The sequence below is a fragment of the Ranitomeya imitator genome, chromosome 4 (assembly GCF_032444005.1).
Source record: "Ranitomeya imitator isolate aRanImi1 chromosome 4, aRanImi1.pri, whole genome shotgun sequence".
NCBI classification, from domain to species: domain Eukaryota; kingdom Metazoa; phylum Chordata; class Amphibia; order Anura; family Dendrobatidae; genus Ranitomeya; species Ranitomeya imitator.
In genome coordinates, this window is record NC_091285.1 from 466,412,617 (window position 1) to 466,433,509 (window position 20,893).

Below are 20,893 nucleotides of genomic sequence, written 5' to 3' on the forward strand. Positions count from 1 at the left end.
TGGGTAAAAAAGTTCCAATACTTTGGGTAAAACAAGGTGCAAGACAAAGCTTTCAAACTATATCATCCTGCAAGTGTACTCTTCCTTGGGGTGAAATAAAATATTCTGCAAATTTGTCCCTCATTCTGGAAACTAACACAGAACTTCTAAAAGTAATGTTATGGTAATCATTCAAGGTGGTTTCTTCAAAGTGGTCATCAATAGCAATCTGTTCCTTGCATATTATGAAATTGTGCAGGACCACACAAGCTTTCCCCACCTCATCAACAGTGTCTTCAGGTTTATAGCGGTCAACAGAACTCACCATTTGGCTTTTAGTATCCCAAAAGTGCACTTCACCATTCTTCATGCTCGTGTTAGGCGGTAATTAAAAACTCTTTTAGTTGGCATCAATCCACTACTTGAGTATGGCTATAGCAGGTGTTCCGAGAGTTGGAATGCTTCATCTCCAACACATACATATGGCATGGGTGTCCCAGAGGTTTCTGGCAGCGGTCTTGGGGGTGGAAATTGCAAGGTGTTTCCATAGAGATGACACTCCATTGCAGACACTTTAAAAACTTGCGAATCATTGGAGCGGCCGTAGGCCCCAATATCGACCGCTATAAATTTGTATTCTGCATCTGCAATGGCCATGGAGAAATATTTCTTGAAGTTGAAATATTCTGAGCCCGATGCAGCAGGTTTGACGATGCGGATATGTTTCCTGTCCACTGCACCCAAGCAATTGGGAAACTGACAAATTTGTTGGAATTTTTCTGCAATCTCCAGCCAACTCTCCGTTGTGGGATGTGGGATAAATTCTTAATGGAAAAAGTACTACAATGCACGGCAGGTTTGCTTAACAATCCCAGATATGGTGGAAATCCCGAGTCTAAACTGAAAATGTAGTGAGGAAAGCGATTCTCCAGTTGCATGGAATCTGTGAAAAAAGGCAAGGCAATAATTAGTACAAAATAACAGCAACAACATTACAGTTATAAGTGTGCTTTAACAGTAGGAGATACAATAAAAATGGCTTACCGAAGAGTCACCATCAGACGCTCTGCCAGTGAAATGGAGAAGCTGCAATATGTGTCACTTCTTCGGATGAGATGTCCAATCCGTTCCACCCAAAAAATCGAAGTTCTCCATTTGCATATGCACGTAGCTAAAAAACTTCTCGGGGTTTCCTCTTAACTCCATGTATAATGTTCAATACACCCCACGCGTTATTCGCTGTGCTGTGATTGGATGGATACAAAAATGTCGTCGGTGCAGACGAATGATGTGCTGTCTTTCTCGCTCCTTCTCCATAACAATCGCTTTTAAACGATTCGCCTCAAAAGTGAAATCCACAGAAATCTTCAGAATGTTGCCATCACGCCTTCCATCTTCGCCACTTGCTCTACAACCTGTCAAAGATGGGCTGTAGGAACACTGTATATATAGTTTTTCAGTAGCCAATCACGTTTGGGATTGGGCGTTTTTAAAAAACAGATCCGTCGTAAAACGGATTAAAAACCGGACGAAACAGATGAAAAACTGATGTGACGGATCCGTTGTTTTGCTGCATCCGCTAGTCAGATCCGGCGGAAAAACAGATCCATCGCATCAGATTTTCATAATTTACGACGGATGCTTTGATCCATCGAGCCGCTGGATTGAGCCTGACGGCAAAAAACTGATGTGTGAAAGCAGCCTTATACAGTATATATTTGAGAAATTGTTCCATCTTGATCTACTTGCACCATATGAAGTTTCCCAGGAAGTGATAGGTTCTCTTTAAAACCTATCTGGCTGACACAGCTGCTCATGGCTTGTGATAAGAGAAAGCGCTGATGCATTTAGAGAGAATCTATCATAGTGGTAATGTAATGCAACATGCACCTCTGTGAACCTGCTAAAAACAAAGGCCGCTGTCCAGATGATAAACCATCCAAGCTCGCTAAGCAATAATGCTGCTCTGCTGTATTGGGGAATATAGTGTATCTTTTTCAAATGTACCATGAAGACCACCCACTGTTTTTAGTGGCAGATTCCATGACAGATTCTCTCTAACATGCCTTGATCAGCATATATTTTGGACAGGTTTTCAGCCCTTAGCTGTAATTAATCACTATTTCTATTGAGTGGCATAATAAGGTACATTTACCTAGCCAAATGCTACCATATAATTATAATGTCGTGAGGCTTTATTCATCAATTGTGAATTATTACAGGATACATGTAACATTTCACATTTCTGCGCAGTTCAATGCTGGAAAACTTTTATAAAGAAGCTACCCTTTAGACTTTATCCCATCAGATATTAAAATTTCTTAGGTAAAATAAAAAAGTGTTGAGCCTTTAAAATATGTTGTTACTAGTAATGAGCAAGTGTGCTCGTTATTTGAGATTTCCCAGCATGCTCGGGTGGTCTCCGAGTATTTTGGGCGTGCTCATAGATTATGTTTGTGTCCCCGCAGCTGTATGATTTGTGGCTGCTAGACATCCTGAATACATGTGGGGATTCCCTAACAAACAGGCAATCCCGGCATGTGTTCAGGCTGTCTAGCAGCCACAAATCATGCAGCTGCGGGGACACAAACATAATATACGAGCACGCCCAAAATACTCGGAGAACACCGGAGCATGCTGGGAAATCTCGAGTAACGAGCACACTCGCTCATCACTAGTTGTTGCACTTTATTAAATACACCCAAATAAATAAAAAAATATATAAAATGTGCAAATGTTAACGATAGTTTCCATGACACCAAAAAAAGCCAACTTTAACAATTTAAGAGGAGTCGGTCATTAGATTTATGCTGCCCAAATCACAGGCAGCATATTCAATTGTCTGATTGCTCAATTTCTGTATTTGAGAAAAAACAGCTTTTAAAGCCGACTGTGGCCCTTAGACAGCTTTTTCCTGCCCCACTCCAAGTGATAGATCATTCTCTCCCCATGCACACTCATGGTACACTCCTGTGGTGGCTTCAGACAGTTAAGGATTTGGTGCTCTGTATCCAAAAGACCAAGCTTAAACTACTTTAAAGGGTTCTCATCCTTAAAGGGGTTGTCCCGTGAACAAAGTTAATTTTAATCAATAGATCGTGGAGTAATAATAACTTCCATAATTGGATGTGTTTTAAAAAATGTTCCTGTGCTGAGATAATCTTATACATGTGCCCCAGCTGTGTACTGTGTAATGGCCGCATCTGACCGTACAGGAACATGGTTTGATCATACCCCAGCTCCTGGCAGGGGAGGACACAAAAAAATATCAAGACATTACAGCATGAGGTTGTAAATAATACTTTCTTTGAGGTAACAGCTAACATAGAAAAAACTCAGAAAAAATACATACCATGAGATACGGCCTTCCCAAAACCCTGTCTGATGACAAATGCACACTTAGCAGGATGCAGCAGGCCTCCACTGATACAGGCTAGGAGCGGCACAGGTGCAAACTACTTGATAAAAACAACCACCCCAACCAAACATTGTAGGGGTTGGCTGCCTAGCAGAAAAAATGCACATTGATAAAACTCACATAGGACGCCAGTCACACTGATAGGTGCGGTGCACAGTGTCTGTATGCAACCTATTAATGACGCCCCTTGTATTAACAGGCGGGCTGCCCAGCACTATAAAATGCAGCGCACAGTGAAAGACGCCCCAGAAAAACCTAGCCAACATAAAGAGGCCTGGCCACATCCCGCAAAAAAGGATATGATATAGTGCAAAAAAAATGCATGCATATGATAAATACATACACTATATGAGGTATTGGTTTAATATTTTGGCCAAAATAAAGTAAGCCCGCAACCCAACGTCAAGGGTCCCCATAATATTGCGGGTCCTAACACTAATATCAAAAACAGCTAACATAGAAAAAACTCAGAAAAAATACATACCATGAGATACGGCCTTCCCAAAACCCTGTCTGATGACAAATGCACACTAAGCAGGATGCAGCCGGCCTCCACTGATAAAGGCTAGGAGCGGCACAGGTGCAAACTACTTGATAAAAACAACCACCCCAACCAAACATTGCAGGGGTTGGCTGCCTAGCAGAAAAAATGCACATTGATATAACTCACATAGGACGCCAGTCACACTGATAGGTGCGGTGCACAGTGTCTGTATGCAACCTATTGATGACGCCCCTTGTATTAACAGGCGGGCTGCCCAGCACTATAAAATGCAGCGCGCAGTGAAAGACGCCCCAGAAAAACCTAGCCAACATAAAAAGGCCTGGCCACATCCTGCAAAAAAGAATATGATATAGTGCAAAAAAATTTTGAGGTAAAAAATTAAACAAAAAAAAAACAGGCAGTGAAATGTTTTACCTCACAAAATGAATCAGCTGTGATCCCCTGGTGTAATGTCAGTATCCTCTCTGTTGCTTCCTCCCCTGCCCAGGAGCTGTCGTATGATCAGACCATGTTCTTGCACGTCAGACACGGCCATTACACAGTATACAGAGGGGCTCCTTTATAAGATTACCTTAGCACTGGAAAAAAAAATTAAACATCCAATAGTGAAAATTATTATTATTCCAAAATCCATTGATTGAAATCAACTTGAAAATTAACATTGTTGGTGGGAAAACCCCTCTAAGCTTCAGGAATGCTCCGTTCCACAGCCCCAACTTTCTGATTTCTGATTTCTGATTTCCTCTTTGATTGACAATTTTGACTATGCAGTATGTTGTGCTGCTTTTATGAACTGTCTGTTCTCCGGTGCTTCTGTACAACCCAGGGAAACGAAGAGGAAGGTTAGGTAAGTGGTGCAGACATGGAGAGAGGTGAGCAGGTATACAGAAAGTAATGTGAAGGAGGTGGCTGGGACCAGGAGCTAGCACTTTTAAGATTGAGATCCTGACTAATCTCAGTGTGAAAGTATGCATTACTACTGCATTGTTTCGCATTGTCTTGCCACCACTTTAAGACATCAGCGATGGCTGGTCTCCATGGCCTCTCATCTTCTTGTGGCGCTGCCCTCCAGCTTCTTCATTGCTCCCTGACATCGGCGCTCCTGCGCAGGCATACTTGTCTGTCCTGTTGGGGGCAGAGTAAAGTACTGAAGTGCGCAGGCGCCGGGAAAGGACAGAGAGACCCGGCGCCTGCGTACTGCAGTACTTTACTCTGCCCTCAACAGGGCAGAGAAGTACGCCTGCGCAGGAGTGCTGATGCCGGGGAACGATGAAGAAGCAGGAAGGCGGCGGCGTAAGAAGATGGGAGGTGCCGAACCAGGACCTGCGGGGCCCAACGGACTGGACCGCCCCCGGGGTGAGTATAATATAACTTATTTTCTTCAGTTGCAGGTCGGACCGGGAGCTTATCTGCAGCATTATAGAATGCTGCAGATAAGCCCTGAAAGGCGGTGGCTGCATCTTATAGTGGAAAAATCTGCTGACAATTTCCCTTTAAGTGGTTTTCAGCATTTGGGTATCTGAACCTTGAGACCTAATGTGAAATGACAGAAGCACTCAGCTCATGCTCAAGCAGAGTAATGACAGTCTTTACTGGAACTCCATGGGTGATTGGTGGGCGTCACAGAACCCAGACCACCCAGAAAACAAAACTGTTATACAATGGTTACATCATTTATCAAACCTTTTTATAAACTTTTAGCTGGCCTTCTCATAAATTTAATAAGTACTTTCTAAACCTTAGATTATAGTTTGCTAGAAAATACCAGCAAGACAGAGCTATGTGCCGAAACACTTTTTAACACTCTCCGGAACCATCAAAGAAAAACATGTTGACTTGGCCAGGGCCAAAAATTAAGATACATTTCATTTATCACGTAGAAGTCTTCGCAAATTCTGATATGGTGTTTCACTTAAAAAAAATGTGCATTGGATTTTTCCATCGTGTATTGCTGTGTTTGTTTTTATTTTTGTTACTCCGTGAAATTGTTTTGTAGATTGATGTTAAGCTCGGCCTAGCGGTAGAACCTTTTTATTAATTTTCACTTCTGTGACGTTTGCCCCAGGGATTGTTTTTTCATGAGCCGTTTCATAAATCTACCGAAGTAAAGAAGACGAAAACATCAAAATGCAAAATATTAGAGAGTGAGGAAATGTGTTTTGTCTTTTGAAAAGTATAGATTTAGCAGAGCTGACTTTTCCATTTCACTATTTAGGGCTGATTTGTTTGTGCAATATACAGTAATAACTCGAAGTACGTGGCTGAGCCTGCAGTTCTTTGTAAAAACTTGGCACCATCATGTTGCTTGTCCTTTATTTATGTTCAATTTGTTTTTATTAATCAATAGTGAAAACACAAAAAACACAACATTCAACCATATATATTATGATCAAATAAGTCACCCAGGACTTACGGTAACAAAGCTTGTAAAGATAACAGTATTCATGCGGAAATATAAACAGGTTGCTCAACATTGCAGCTGCATAACAAAAAGGAACAACATTTTCATATCAGCAAGTGAAGAATTATTCTGAAAATTTCAACATTCCAACATAGAGGTCAGAAAGAAAGAGGGAAAAAAAACATATGTGGGAACCCATATGAGTATGGAACTATAAGTTGAAAGAATTAAAGGGAAACATTTATTTGAGGGGGGTGCTAGAAGGGATAAAAGGGATGAGAAGGGAGGAGGGTTAACCGGGAGAAGGGGTATGGAAAAAGGGAGGGGAAGATGAAGGAAATGAGGCGACAATCTTGAGGTAACACACAGCACCAACCCAGAAACACTTGACGTGAGAATAGTCAATCTATTGGAATAGTTTCGAAACAGGATCCAGTTGCTCCACAAACTCCTAAATTTATCACCGTGTCCAGAGCTTTCTGATGTGATTTCTTCATCCTACAAATATTCTCCATCTTGGCAAACCATTCCAACATTAGGGGAGACTGGGATGTTTTCCAATGTCTTGGAATCACTGACCACGCTGCAGTTAAATAAAACCGGAGACTATCTTTCTTTTGTGAACCAATTGAAGAGGGAAAAATAGAAAGAAGAGCAATCTTAGGGCTGAACTCCAAACTCCTACCCGTAACCAAAGAGTAATTTGAAAAAAACCTTTTCCCAGAATGGCTTGAGTCTACTGTAATCCCACCATATATGTATCATATTACCTCTATCTCTTCCACATCGCCAACATGTGTCAAGAACAGATGGAACAATAGCATGCAATTTTGAGGGATAATGATACCATCTTGTAATAATTTTATGGGTTTTTTTCCTGGGCAGGGCAAGCATTTGAGTAAATAGAAATACTTTCTGCCACTCTGACTGAGATAAAGATTCCCCAAGTTCCCATTTCCATGCCATCTGATAACCCATTTTCCCGCCGTATCCCTCTCTGATTAGGTAGTTCTATGTAACTGAAATCACATGCTTAGGCGGTGATTCCTGTAAAAATATTTTTTAAAAAGGGAGGCTGTGAATTGGCATAAGTGGTTTAGACCCTTAGAAGCTAAAAGAGATTGCAATTGTAGATATTCAAATCAAGAAAGGACCTTGGACGGGGATTGAGCCTGCAGAGAATTGAATGCGGACAACTTACCATCAATCAGAACATGATGTATACCGGAAAAGTCTCTCTCAAGTAACCCGGGAAAAATCACAGAGTACAGGGTGCGCCATGTGTATGCATGCACCTAAATAAAATGGGAATAGTTGGTGATATCAACTTCCTGTTTGTGGCACATTAGTAAATGGGAGGGGGAAAATCTTTTCAAGATGGGTGGTGACCATGGCAGCCATTTTGAAGGTGGTTATTTTGGATCCAACTTATTTTTTTTCAATGGTAAGAGGGTCAAGTGACACATCAAACATACTGAGAATTTCACAAGAAAAACAATGGTGTGCTTGGTTTTAACATATCTTTATTATTTCATGAGTTATTTGCAAGTTTCTCTTTGTTTAGAGCCATTGACATGTCACAGAGGTTAAGACGTGAGGAGCGGATAGAAATTGTGTTGATGTCTGGTGAACGCAGTACCCGGGCCACTGCAGCAGATTTCAATGTAAGACACCCTACGATGGACGCGACCAATCAGCAAAGCGAAATTTAAATCCCGCGGCAATGTAAATGTCGCTGATTGGTCGCGCCGGCTGGGTGCGACCAATCAGCGAAGCGGGATTTAAATCCCGTGCCAATGTCGCTGATTGGTCACGCCAGCTGGGTGCAACCAATCAGCGAAGCAGGATTTAAATCCCGCGGCAATGTCGCTGATTGGTCGCGCCCAGCCAGCGCATCCAATCAGCGGAGCAGGATTTAAATCCCGCGGCAATGTCGCTGATTGGTCGCGCCCAGCTGGCTCGTCCAATCAGCGAAGCAGAATTTAAATCCCGCGGCAATGTCAATGTTGCTGATTCGTCGCACCGGCTGGGTGCAACCAATCAGCGAAGCGTGATTTAAATCCCATGCTAATGTCGCTGATTAGTCGTGCCGGCTGTGCACAACCAATCAGCGAAGCGGGATTTAAATCCCGCTGCAATATCGCTGATTGGTCGCGTCAGCTGGTCGTGACCAATCAGCGAAGCAGTGGGACATGAGCATCGCGAGCTGTTTGGCTGGCAATCAGGCAACACAGCGTGCAGTAATCAGCGCACATACAGAGATCTGGCAATAACCAAAAACAATAGGACGAGCTCTGAGACGTGGAATCTCTGTAGACTGCAGTACCTGATCTATCCTCACACAACTATAAGCAGCAGTGGATTGCGCCTAACAACTACCTATGCAACTCGGCACTGCCTGAGGAGCTGACTAGCCTGAAGATAGAAATACAAGCCTGACTTACCTCAGAGAAATACCCCAAAGGAATAGGCAGCCCCCCACACATAATGACTGTTAGCAAGATGAAAAGACAAACGTAGGAATGAAATAGATTCAGCAAAGTGAGGCCCGATATTCTAGACAGAGCGAGGATAGCAAAGAGAACTATGCAGTCTACAAAAAACCCTAAAACGAAAACCACGCAAAGGGGCAAAAAGACCCACCGTGCCGAACTAACAGCACGGCGGTGCACCCATCTGCTTCTCAGAGCTTCCAGCAAAAGACAATAGCAAGCTGGACAGAAAAAAACAGAAAACAAACTAGAAGCACTTATCTAGCAGAGCAGCAGGCCAAAGGAAAGATGCAGTAGCTCAGATCCAACACTGGAACATTGACAAGGAGCAAGGAAGACAGACTCAGGTGGAGCTAAATAGCAAGGCAGCCAACGAGCTCACCAAAACACCTGAGGGAGGAAGCCCAGAGACTGCAATACCACTTGTGACCACAGAAGTGAACTCAGCCACAGAATTCACAACAGTACCCCCCCCTTGAGGAGGGGTCACCGAACCCTCACCAGAACCCCCAGGCCAACCAGGATGAGCCACATGAAAGGCACGAACAAGATCTGGGGCATGGACATCAGAGGCAAAAACCCAGGAATTATCTTCCTGAGCATAACCCTTCCATTTGACCAGATACTGGAGTTTCCGTCTAGAGACACGAGAATCCAAAATCTTCTCCACAATATACTCCAATTCCCCCTCCACCAAAACAGGGGCAGGAGGCTCCACAGATGGAACCATAGGTGCCACGTATCTCCTCAACAACGACCTATGGAATACATTATGTATGGAAAAGGAGTCTGGGAGGGTCAGACGAAAAGACACCGGATTGAGAATCTCAGAAATCCTATACGGACCAATAAAACGAGGTTTAAATTTAGGAGAGGAAACCTTCATAGGAATATGACGAGAAGATAACCAAACCAAATCCCCAACACGAAGTCGGGGTCCCACACGGCGTCTGCGATTAGCGAAAAGCTGAGCCTTCTCCTGGGACAAGGTCAAATTGTCCACTACCTGAGTCCAGATCTGCTGCAACCTGTCCACCACAGAATCCACACCAGGACAGTCCGAAGACTCAACCTGTCCTGAAGAGAAACGAGGATGGAACCCAGAATTGCAGAAAAATGGAGAGACCAAGGTAGCCGAGCTGGCCCGATTATTAAGGGCGAACTCAGCCAACGGCAAAAATGACACCCAATCATCCTGGTCAGCGGAAACAAAACATCTCAGATATGTTTCCAAGGTCTGATTGGTTCGTTCGGTCTGGCCATTAGTCTGAGGATGGAAGGCCGAGGAGAAAGATAGGTCAATGCCCATCCTACCACAAAAGGCTCGCCAGAACCTCGAGACAAACTGGGAACCTCTGTCAGAAACAATATTCTCAGGAATGCCATGTAAACGAACCACATGCTGGAAGAACAAAGGCACCAAATCAGAGGAGGAAGGCAATTTAACCAAGGGCACCAGATGGACCATTTTAGAAAAGCGATCACAGACCACCCAAATAACCGACATTTTTTGAGAAACGGGAAGGTCAGAAATGAAATCCATCGAAATATGTGTCCAAGGCCTCTTCGGGACCGGCAAGGGCAAAAGCAACCCACTGGCACGTGAACAGCAGGGCTTAGCCCTAGCACAAATTCCACAGGACTGCACAAAAGCACGCACATCCCGTGACAGAGATGGCCACCAGAAGGATCTAGCAACCAACTCCCTGGTACCAAAGATTCCTGGATGACCGGCCAGCACCGAACAATGAAGTTCAGAGATAACTTTACTAGTCCACCTATCAGGGACGAACAGTTTCTCGGCCGGACAACGATCAGGTTTATTAGCCTGAAATTTCTGCAACACTCTCCGCAAATCAGGGGAGATGGCAGACACAATGACTCCTTCCTTGAGGATACTCGCCGGCTCAGATAACCCCGGAGAGTCGGGCACAAAACTCCTAGACAGAGCATCCGCCTTCACATTTTTAGAGCCCGGAAGGTATGAAATCACAAAATCAAAACGAGCAAAAAATAACGACCAACGGGCCTGTCTAGGATTCAAGCGCTTGGCAGACTCGAGATAAGTCAAGTTCTTATGATCAGTCAATACCACCACGCGATGCTTAGCACCCTCAAGCCAATGACGCCACTCCTCGAATGCCCACTTCATGGCCAGCAACTCTCGGTTGCCCACATCATAATTACGCTCAGCAGCAGAAAATTTCCTGGAAAAGAAAGCACATGGTTTGAACACTGAGCAACCAGAACCTCTCTGTGACAAAACCGCCCCTGCACCAATCTCAGAAGCATCAACCTCGACCTGGAACGGAAGAGAAACATCAGGTTGACACAACACAGGGGCACAGCAAAAACGATGCTTCAACTCCTGAAAAGCTTCCACGGCAGCAGAAGACCAATTAACCAAATCAGCACCCTTCTTGGTCAAATCGGTCAATGGTCTGGCAATGCTAGAAAAATTACAGATGAAGCGACGATAAAAATTAGCAAAGCCCAGGAATTTCTGCAGACTTTTTAGAGATGTCGGCTGAGTCCAATCCTGGATGGCCTGAACCTTAACCGGATCCATCTCGATAGTAGAAGGGGAAAAGATGAACCCCAAAAATGAAACTTTCTGCACACCGAAGAGACACTTTGATCCCTTCACGAACAAGGAATTAGCACGCAGTACCTGGAAAACCATTCTGACTTGCTTCACATGAGACTCCCAATCATCTGAGAAGATCAAAATGTCATCCAAGTAAACAATCAAGAATTTATCCAGATACTCACGGAAAATGTCATGCATAAAAGACTGAAAAACAGATGGAGCATTGGCAAGTCCGAACGGCATCACCAGATACTGAAAATGACCCTCGGGCGTATTAAATGCCGTTTTCCATTCATCTCCCTGCCTGATTCTCACCAGATTATACGCACCACGAAGATCAATCTTAGTAAACCAACTAGCCCCCTTAATCCGAGCAAACAAGTCAGAAATCAATGGCAAGGGATACTGAAACTTAACAGTGATCTTATTAAGAAGGCGGTAATCAATACACGGTCTTAGCGAACCATCCTTCTTGGCTACAAAAAAGAACCCTGCTCCCAATGGTGACAACGATGGGCGAATATGTCCCTTCTCCAGGGAGTCCTTCACATAACTGCGCATAGCGGTGTGTTCAGGTACGGACAAATTAAATAAACGACCCTTAGGGAATTTACTACCAGGAATCAAATCGATAGCACAATCACAATTCCTATGCGGAGGTAGGGCATCAGACTTGGACTCTTCAAATACATCCTGAAAGTCCGACAAGAACTCTGGGATGTCAGAAGGAATGGATGACGAAATAGACAAAAATGGAACATCACCATGTACTCCCTGACAACCCCAGCTGGTTACCGACATAGAGTTCCAATCCAATACTGGATTATGGGTTTGTAGCCATGGCAACCCCAACACGACCACATCATGCAAATTATGCAGTACCAGAAAGCGAATAACTTCCTGATGTGCAGGAGCCATGCACATGGTCAGCTGGGCCCAGTACTGAGGCTTATTCTTGGCCAAAGGTGTAGCATCAATTCCTCTCAACGGAATAAGACACCGCAAAGGCTCCAAGAAAAATCCACAACGTTTAGCATAATCCAAATCCATCAGATTCAGGGCAGCGCCTGAATCCACAAACGCCATGACAGAATACGATGACAAAGAGCACATTAAGGTAATGGACAAAAGGAATTTGGACTGTACAGTACCAATAACGGCAGAGCTATCGAACCGCCTAGTGCGTTTAGGACAATTAGAAATAGCATGAGTAGAATCACCACAATAGAAACACAGTCTGTTCAGACGTCTGTGTTCTTGCCGTTCTACTTTAGTCATAGTCCTGTCGCACTGCATAGGCTCAGGTTTACTCTCAGGCAGTACCGCCAGATGGTGCACAGATTTACGCTCGCGCAAGCGACGACCGATCTGAATGGCCAAGGACATAGACTCATTCAAACCAGCAGGCATAGGAAATCCCACCATTACATCCTTAAGAGCTTCAGAGAGACCCTTTCTGAACAAAGCCGCTAGTGCAGATTCATTCCACAGAGTGAGTACTGACCATTTCCTAAATTTCTGACAATATACTTCTACATCATCCTGACCCTGGCATAAAGCCAGCAGATTTTTCTCAGCCTGATCCACTGAATTAGGCTCATCGTAAAGCAATCCCAGCGCCTGGAAAAATGCATCAACATTACTCAATGCAGAATCTCCTGGTGCAAGAGAAAACGCCCAGTCCTGTGGGTCGCCGCGCAAAAAAGAAATAATAATCAAAACCTGTTGAATAGGATTACCAGAAGAATGAGGTTTCAAGGCCAAAAATAGCTTACAATTATTTCTGAAGCTCAGGAACTTAGTTCTGTCACCAAAAAACAAATCAGGAATCGGAATTCTTGGTTCTAGCATCGATTTCTGATCAATAGTATCTTGAATCTTTTGTACATTTACAACGAGATTATCCATTGAGGAGCACAGAGCCTGAATATCCATGTCCACAGCTGTGTCCTGAAGCACTCTAATGTCTAGGGGAAAAAAAAGACTGAAGACAGAGCTAAGAAAAAAAAATGCTGTCAGGATTTCTTTTTTCCCTCTATTGGGAATCATTGGTGAGGCTCCTTGTACTGTTATGGCTGGCAATCAGGCAACACAGCGTGCAGTAATCAGCGCACATACAGAGATCTGGCAATAACCAAAAACAATAGGACGAGCTCTGAGACGTGGAATCTCTGTAGACTGTAGTACCTGATCTATCCTCACACAACTATAAGCAGCAGTGGATTGCGCCTAACAACTACCTATGCAACTCGGCACTGCCTGAGGAGCTGACTAGCCTGAAGATAGAAATACAAGCCTGACTTACCTCAGAGAAATACCCCAAAGGAATAGGCAGCCCCCCACACATAATGACTGTTAGCAAGATGAAAAGACAAACGTAGGAATGAAATAGATTCAGCAAAGTGAGGCCCGATATTCTAGACAGAGCGAGGATAGCAAAGAGAACTATGCAGTCTACAAAAAACCCTAAAACGAAAACCACGCAAAGGGGCAAAAAGACCCACCGTGCCGAACTAACAGCACGGCGGTGCACCCCTCTGCTTCTCAGAGCTTCCAGCAAAAGACAATAGCAAGCTGGACAGAAAAAAACAGAAAACAAACTAGAAGCACTTATCTAGCAGAGCAGCAGGCCAAAGGAAAGATGCAGTAGCTCAGATCCAACACTGGAACATTGACAAGGAGCAAGGAAGACAGACTCAGGTGGAGCTAAATAGCAAGGCAGCCAACGAGCTCACCAAAACACCTGAGGGAGGAAGCCCAGAGACTGCAATACCACTTGTGACCACAGAAGTGAACTCAGCCACAGAATTCACAACAGCGAGCTGCAGGAAAAGCTGCTGCGGAAGTGACGGAAGGTGAGAATATCACGATTTTTTTTTTTATTATTATTTTTAACATTATATCTGCATAGGCAGCATCAATAGTAAAAAGTTTGTCACATAGGGTTAATAGCAGCATTAACAGACTGCGTTACATCACGTTATGCGCGGTGTAACGCAGTCGGTTTAATGGACTGTTACAACGCTATGTGGGTGGCTGGGCGCTGACTGGCGGGGGAGTATGGAGGAGGCACTGACTGCAGGGGAGTTTAGGGCTTAGTGTGCCAAACCCCCCAACTTTTGGCAGAGGGGGGATATGTGACAAACTCACTGGCAAAGTACTGGAGGGGAGGTATGTTTTGCTAAATGTGGTAGCTTCAGTGATAGCAACCTAGAAAAATGTTCCAGCTCACAAAGTACTGAAAGGGGTTAATCAGACATGTTTAGTGATAGGTTGATTGAACAACTGCAGAGTGGGAAGAGTCCAGAGGAAAGATACTCAGCCTTTTAGAGCATTCAGTGATTGGTGGGCCTGGACGTGCAAGCTCTGGAGCTCTGGGTTCATGTTCATGAGATAGGAACCTTTTGTTGTTTATTCCTGAAGAGGGAAGATTCCCATAGAAACAAGGACTGTGCTATATGTTATGTTTTTGTTTTCCTGTTAGGCCAGGAAGGCCGGGTTTGTTTTGCTAACGTTGCTCTGGTTTATTCAGTACTTTTAATAAACCAGTGGAAGATTTAAAGAGACAATGTAGTATTGAATATGTTATCAATTTTCTAAGTAAATATTTTTCTAAAGGTGTTATAGACATAAAATTCTCACCAGATGTCGGTAACAACCCATCCAATCCACACAGGTAAAGAAATAAAATCATACATGTCCATAAATTTTGTTATGTGTAGTAATGAGAAATGGCACATATACAAAGTATTGATCACGCTTACTAAAATGTTATACTTTGTACAAAAGCTTTTGTTAGTGATGACAGCTTCAAGATGCCTCATGTCTGGAGAAACTAGTCATGTGCTTTGCTCAGGTGTGAGTTTGGCTTATTCTTCTATAGAAACACTCTTCATATCTCGAAGGTTCCATGCAATCATTCGACAAACTCTGATTTTTAGTTCCTTTCCTATTTTTTCTATTGGTTTCAGGTTAGGTGACTGGCTGGGCTATTCTAGCAGCTGTATTTTCTTTCTCTTAACCCCTTTACCCCCAAGGGTGGTTTACACGGTAATGAACAGGCCAATTTTTACAATTCTGACCACTGTCCCTTTATGAGGTTATAACTCTGGAACGCTTCAACGGATCCTGGTGATTCTGACACTGTGTTCTCGTGACATACTGTACTTCATGGTAGTGGTAAAATTTCTTTGATATTACCTGCGTTTATTTGTGAAAAAAAAAGGAAATTTGGCGAAAATTTTGAAAATTTTGCAATTTTCCAAATTTGAATTTTTATGCAATTAAATCACAGAGATATGTCACACAAAATACCTAATAAGTAAAATTTCCCACATTTTTTTAGGGACCACATCTCATTTAAAGCCATTTTGAGGGGTCTATATGATAGAAAATAACCAAGTGTGACACCATTCTAAAAACTGCAGCGCTCAAGGTGCTCAAAACCACATTCAAGAAGTTTATTAACCCTTCAGGTGTTTCACAGGAATTTTTGGAATGTTTAAATAAAAATGAACATTTAACTTTTTTTCACAAAAAATTTACTTCAGCTCCAATTTGTTTTATTTTACCAAGGGTAACAGGAGAAAATGGACCGTAACAGTTGTTGTACAATTTGTCCTGAGTACGTCGATACCCCATATGTGGGGGTAAAACACTGTTTGGGTGCATGGCAGAGCTCGTAAGCGAAGGAGCGCCATTTGACTTTTCAATCCAAAATTGATTGGAATTGAGATGGGACGCCATGTTGCGTTTGGAGAGCCCCTGATGTGCCTAAACATTGAAATCCCCCACAAGTGACACCATTTTGGAAAGTAGACCCCCTAAGGAACTTATCTAGATGTGTGGTGAGCACTTTGACCCACCAAGTGCTTCACAGAAGTTTATAATGCAGAGCCGTAAAAATAAAAAAATCATATTTTTTCACAAAAATTATATTTTGCCCCCAGTTTTTTATTTTCCCAAGGGTAAGAGAAGAAATTGAACCCAAAAGTTGTTGTATAATTTGTCCTGAGTACGGTGATACCCACATATGGTGGTAAACCACTGTTTGGCTGCATGGCCGAGCTCGAAAGGGAAGGAGCGCCTTTTGACTTTTCAACGCAAAATTGACTGGAATTGAGATGGAATGGCGGCCGACAGCACTACTGCAGCATAAAATGGTTGCTCTTCCTAACTCCACAGGACCCAAGTGGAGAGGTACATACCAACGTATTGAAGTGAAGGACAGCATCCAATCCAGGTGAAGACAAGTAGGTGCAACGTTTCAACCTCAGGGGGTCTTTGTCAAGCATGCTTGACACAAAGACCCCCTGAGGTTGAAACGTTGCACCTATGGCACAATAAAGTGTTTCTTGTCTTCACCTGGATTGGATGCTGTCCTTCACTTCAATACGTTGGAATTGAGATGGGACGCCATGTTCCGTTTAGAGAGCCGCTGATGTGCCTAAACATTGAAACCCCCCACAAGTGACACCATTTTAGAAAGTAGACCCCCAAAGGAACTTATCTAGATGTGTTGTGAGAACTTTGAACCCCCAAGTGTTTCACTACAGTTTATAATGCAGAGCCGTGAAAATAAAAAATCTTTTTTTTCCACAAAAATTATTTTTTAGCCCCCCGTTTTCTATTTTCCCAAGGGTAACAGGAGAAATTGGACCTCAAAAGTTGTTGTCCAATGTGTCCTGAATACGCTGATACCCCATATGTTGGGGTAAACCCCTGTTTGGGCGCACAGGAGAGCTCGGAAGGGAAGGAGCAGTGTTTTACTTTTTCAACTTAAAATTGGCTGGAATTGAGATCGGATGCCATGTCGCGTTTGGAGAGCCCCTGATGTGCCAAAACAGTGGAAACCCGCCAATTATAACTGAAACCCTAATCCAAACACACCCCTAACCCTAATTCCAATGGTAACCCTAACCACACCTCTAACCCAGACACACCCCTAACCCTAAACCCAACCCTATTCCCAGCCGTAAATGTAATCCAAACCCTAACTTTAACCCCAACCCTAACCCTAACTTTAGCCCCAACCCTAACTGTAGCCTTAACCCTAGCCCCAACCCTAGCCCTAACCCTAGCCCTAACCCTAACCCTAGCCCTAACCCTAACCCTAATGGGAAAAAATGAAAATAAAGACATTTTTTTAATTTTTTAACTTTTCCCTAACTAAGGGGGTGACGAAGGGCGGTTTTATTTACTTTTATAGCGGGTTTTTAGCGGATTTTTATGATTGCCAGCCATCACACACTGAAAGACGATTTTTATTGCAAAAAATATTTTTTGCGTTACCACATTTTGAGAGCTATAATTTTTCCACATTTGGGTCCACAGAGTCATGTGAGGTCTTGTTTTTTGCGGGATGAGTTGAATTTTTTATTGGTAACATTTTCGGGCACGTGACATTTTTTGATCGCTTTTTATTCCGATTTTTGTGAGGCAGGATGGCCAAAAACCAGCTATTCATGAATTTCTTTTGGGGGAGGCGTTTATACCGTTCGGCGTTTGGTAAAATGGATAAAGCAATTTTATTCTTCGGGTCAGTACGATTACAGTGATACCTCATTTATATCATTTTTTTATTTTTTGGCGCTTTTATACGATAAAAACTATTTTATAGAAAAAATAATTATTTTTGCATCGCTTTATTCTGAGGACTATAACTTTTTTATTTTTTCTTTGATGACACTGTATGGTGGCTCATTTCTTGCGGGACAAGATGACGTTTTCAGCGGTACCATGGTTATTTATATCCATTTTTTTGATTACGCGTTATTCCTCTTTTTGTTTGGCGGTATGATAATAAAGCGTTTTTTTATGGTGTTTACTAAAGGGGTTAACTAGTGGGACAGTTTTATAGGTCGGGTCCTTACGGATGCGGCCATGCTAAATATGTGTACTTTTATTGTTTTTTTTGTTTAGATAAAGAAATGTATTTATAGGAACAATATATATATATATATATATATATATATTTTCAGGAATTTGTTTTACATTTTTTTTACACATGTGAATATTTTTTTTTTTACACTATAACATTGCCCCAGGGGGGGCATCATGTTATAGGGTAAGATCGCTGATCTGACACTTTGCTGTGCACTGTGTCAGATCAGCGATCTGACATGCACTCCTGCAGGCTTACCAGCGCTTGCTCTGAGCAGACGCTGGTAAGCCACCTCCCTGCAGGACCTGGATGCAGCCCCGTGGCCATTTTGGATCCAGGCCTGCTGCAGGGAAGAGGAGGTAAGAGACCCTCGCAGCAACGTGATCACATCGCGTTGCTCCAGGGGTCTCAGGGAAGCACGCAGGGAGCCCCCTCCGTGTGCGATGCTTCCCTATGCCGCCCCATGTTTGATCGCGGTGTGCCGGGGTTAATGTGCTGGGGGCGGTCCGTGACCGCTCCTGGCACATAGTGTCGGATGTCAGCTGCAATAGTCAGCTGACACCCGGCCGCGATTGGCCGCGCTCCCTCCGTTAGCGCGTCCGATCGCTATGACGTACTATCCTGTCGGTGGGCATACGGGCCCACCCCACCTCGACGGTATAGTACGTCTAATGTCAGAAAGGGGTTAAACCAATTGAGAGTTTCCTTGGCTGTGTGTTTGGGATCATTGTCTTGCTGAAAAGGAAACTCGTTTCATATTTTTATAATAAATGACTTGGTACATTTTGCTTATTCATCCTTCCTTCAAGTATATGAAGTTTGCCAGTGCCGTATATTGACAAACAGCCCAGCCTCACACCAGAATGTTGTTCCCACCTGCAAACTTCACTGTGGTATGGAGTTTTTGGAGTGATATGCAGTGCCTTTTGGCCTCCAAACGTGGTGTGTATTATGGCATCCAAAGAGTTCAATTTTGGTCTCATCTTACCAAACTATATTCCTTCAGTATTTCACAGGCTTATCTAAAAATGTTGTTGAGCAAACTTTAAATGTGGTGAGTGTACTTGCAGGCCGTGGAGGTTGAGGGCATTACGTATTGTTTTCTCTGAAAGAATTATACTTGCTGATTTCACGTCTTTCTGTAGCTCTCCATAGGTGGTCCTTGGCTCTTGGACATCTCTTCTGATAATTCTGTTCAACCCTCTGTCTGAACTCTTGTGGGGAGTATCTGCTGGTGTCCGGTTTATGGGCAATGTTCTTTCCACTTTCAGGATATGGCCTGAACAGTGCTCACTGGAACCTTCACTAGTTTAGAAATTCTTATATGACCAATGCCATCAATATGTTTTGCAACAATAAGGTTGCAAAGGTCTTGAGACAGCTCACTGGTTTTACCCATCATAAGATGTTTCTTGTGTGAAGCCTTGGTAATAAGACTCCTTTTTATAGAACATCAGTTGAACCAGCTGATATTATTTTTCAATAAAGGACAGGATTTATTTCTAATTTCTGATAGATTTCAGCGGGTGACTTTCCATTACTTTTTGTAGCTTTCTATCTTCATGTGTACAATACTTTTCCCTGTGTCATTTCCCATTATTACACATAACTTAATTTATGGACATCTATGGTTTGATTTCTTTGCCTGGGTGGATTGGATGGGGGGTTATTACTGACATCTGGTGAGAATTTTAATTTACTTAGAAAATTGGAGACGTGTTCAATACTTCTTTCACTTGCCGTATGTATATATACACATAAAAAAATAAAAGGTTCACATTTTTATGAACCAAAACATTGCTAAGGTGGGCTAATAAAAGTAGCTCCTTTTTTTACTGAGAATGGTGTGCTGCCTCCACTTTTTGGATTTCTACAATTGAGGTTTGGCCTGTGCCTGGGGGGCTCTGCACCCGATTTTTCTTTTTTATATTTGTGCTGCTCTAATTTTCTTTTTTCTATATATACACATACATATATACTGTATATATATATATATATAAATATATATATATATATATATATATATATATATATATATATATATATATACAGTACAGACCAAAAGTTTAGACACACCTTCTCATTTAAAGATTTTTCTGTATTTTCATTACTATGAAAATTGTACATTCACACTGAAGGCATCAAAACTATGAATTAACACATGTGGAATTATATACTTAACAAAAAAGTGTGAAACAACTGAAAATATGTCTTATATTCTGGGTTCTTCAAAGTAGCCATCTTTTGCTTTGATGACTGCTTTGCACACTCTTGGCATTCCCTTGGTGAGCTTCAAGAGGTAGTCACCAGGAATGGTTTTCACTTCACAGGTGTGCCCTGTCAGGTTTAATAAGTGGGATTTCTTGCCTTATAAATGAGGTTGGGACCATCAGTTGTGTTGTGCGGAAGTCTGGTGGATACACAGCTGATAGTCCTACTGAATGGACTGTTAGAAATTGTATTATGGCAAGAAAACAGCAGCTAAGTAAAGAAAAATGAATGGCCATCATTACTTTAAGAAATGAAGGTCAGTCAGTCCGAAAAATTGGGAAAACTTTGAAAGTGTCCCCTAGTGCAGTAGCAAAACCCATCAAGTGTTACAAAGAAACTGGCCCACATGAGGAC

At 42.8% G+C, this 20,893-nt stretch overlaps 1 protein-coding gene across 6 annotated transcripts in view; it reads left to right on the plus strand.

Annotated features, from left to right (window-relative positions):
* Positions 1–20,893, plus strand: part of APBA2 (amyloid beta precursor protein binding family A member 2) — a 734,370-nt gene that overhangs the window by 564,944 nt on the left and 148,533 nt on the right. The window lies entirely within an intron of this gene.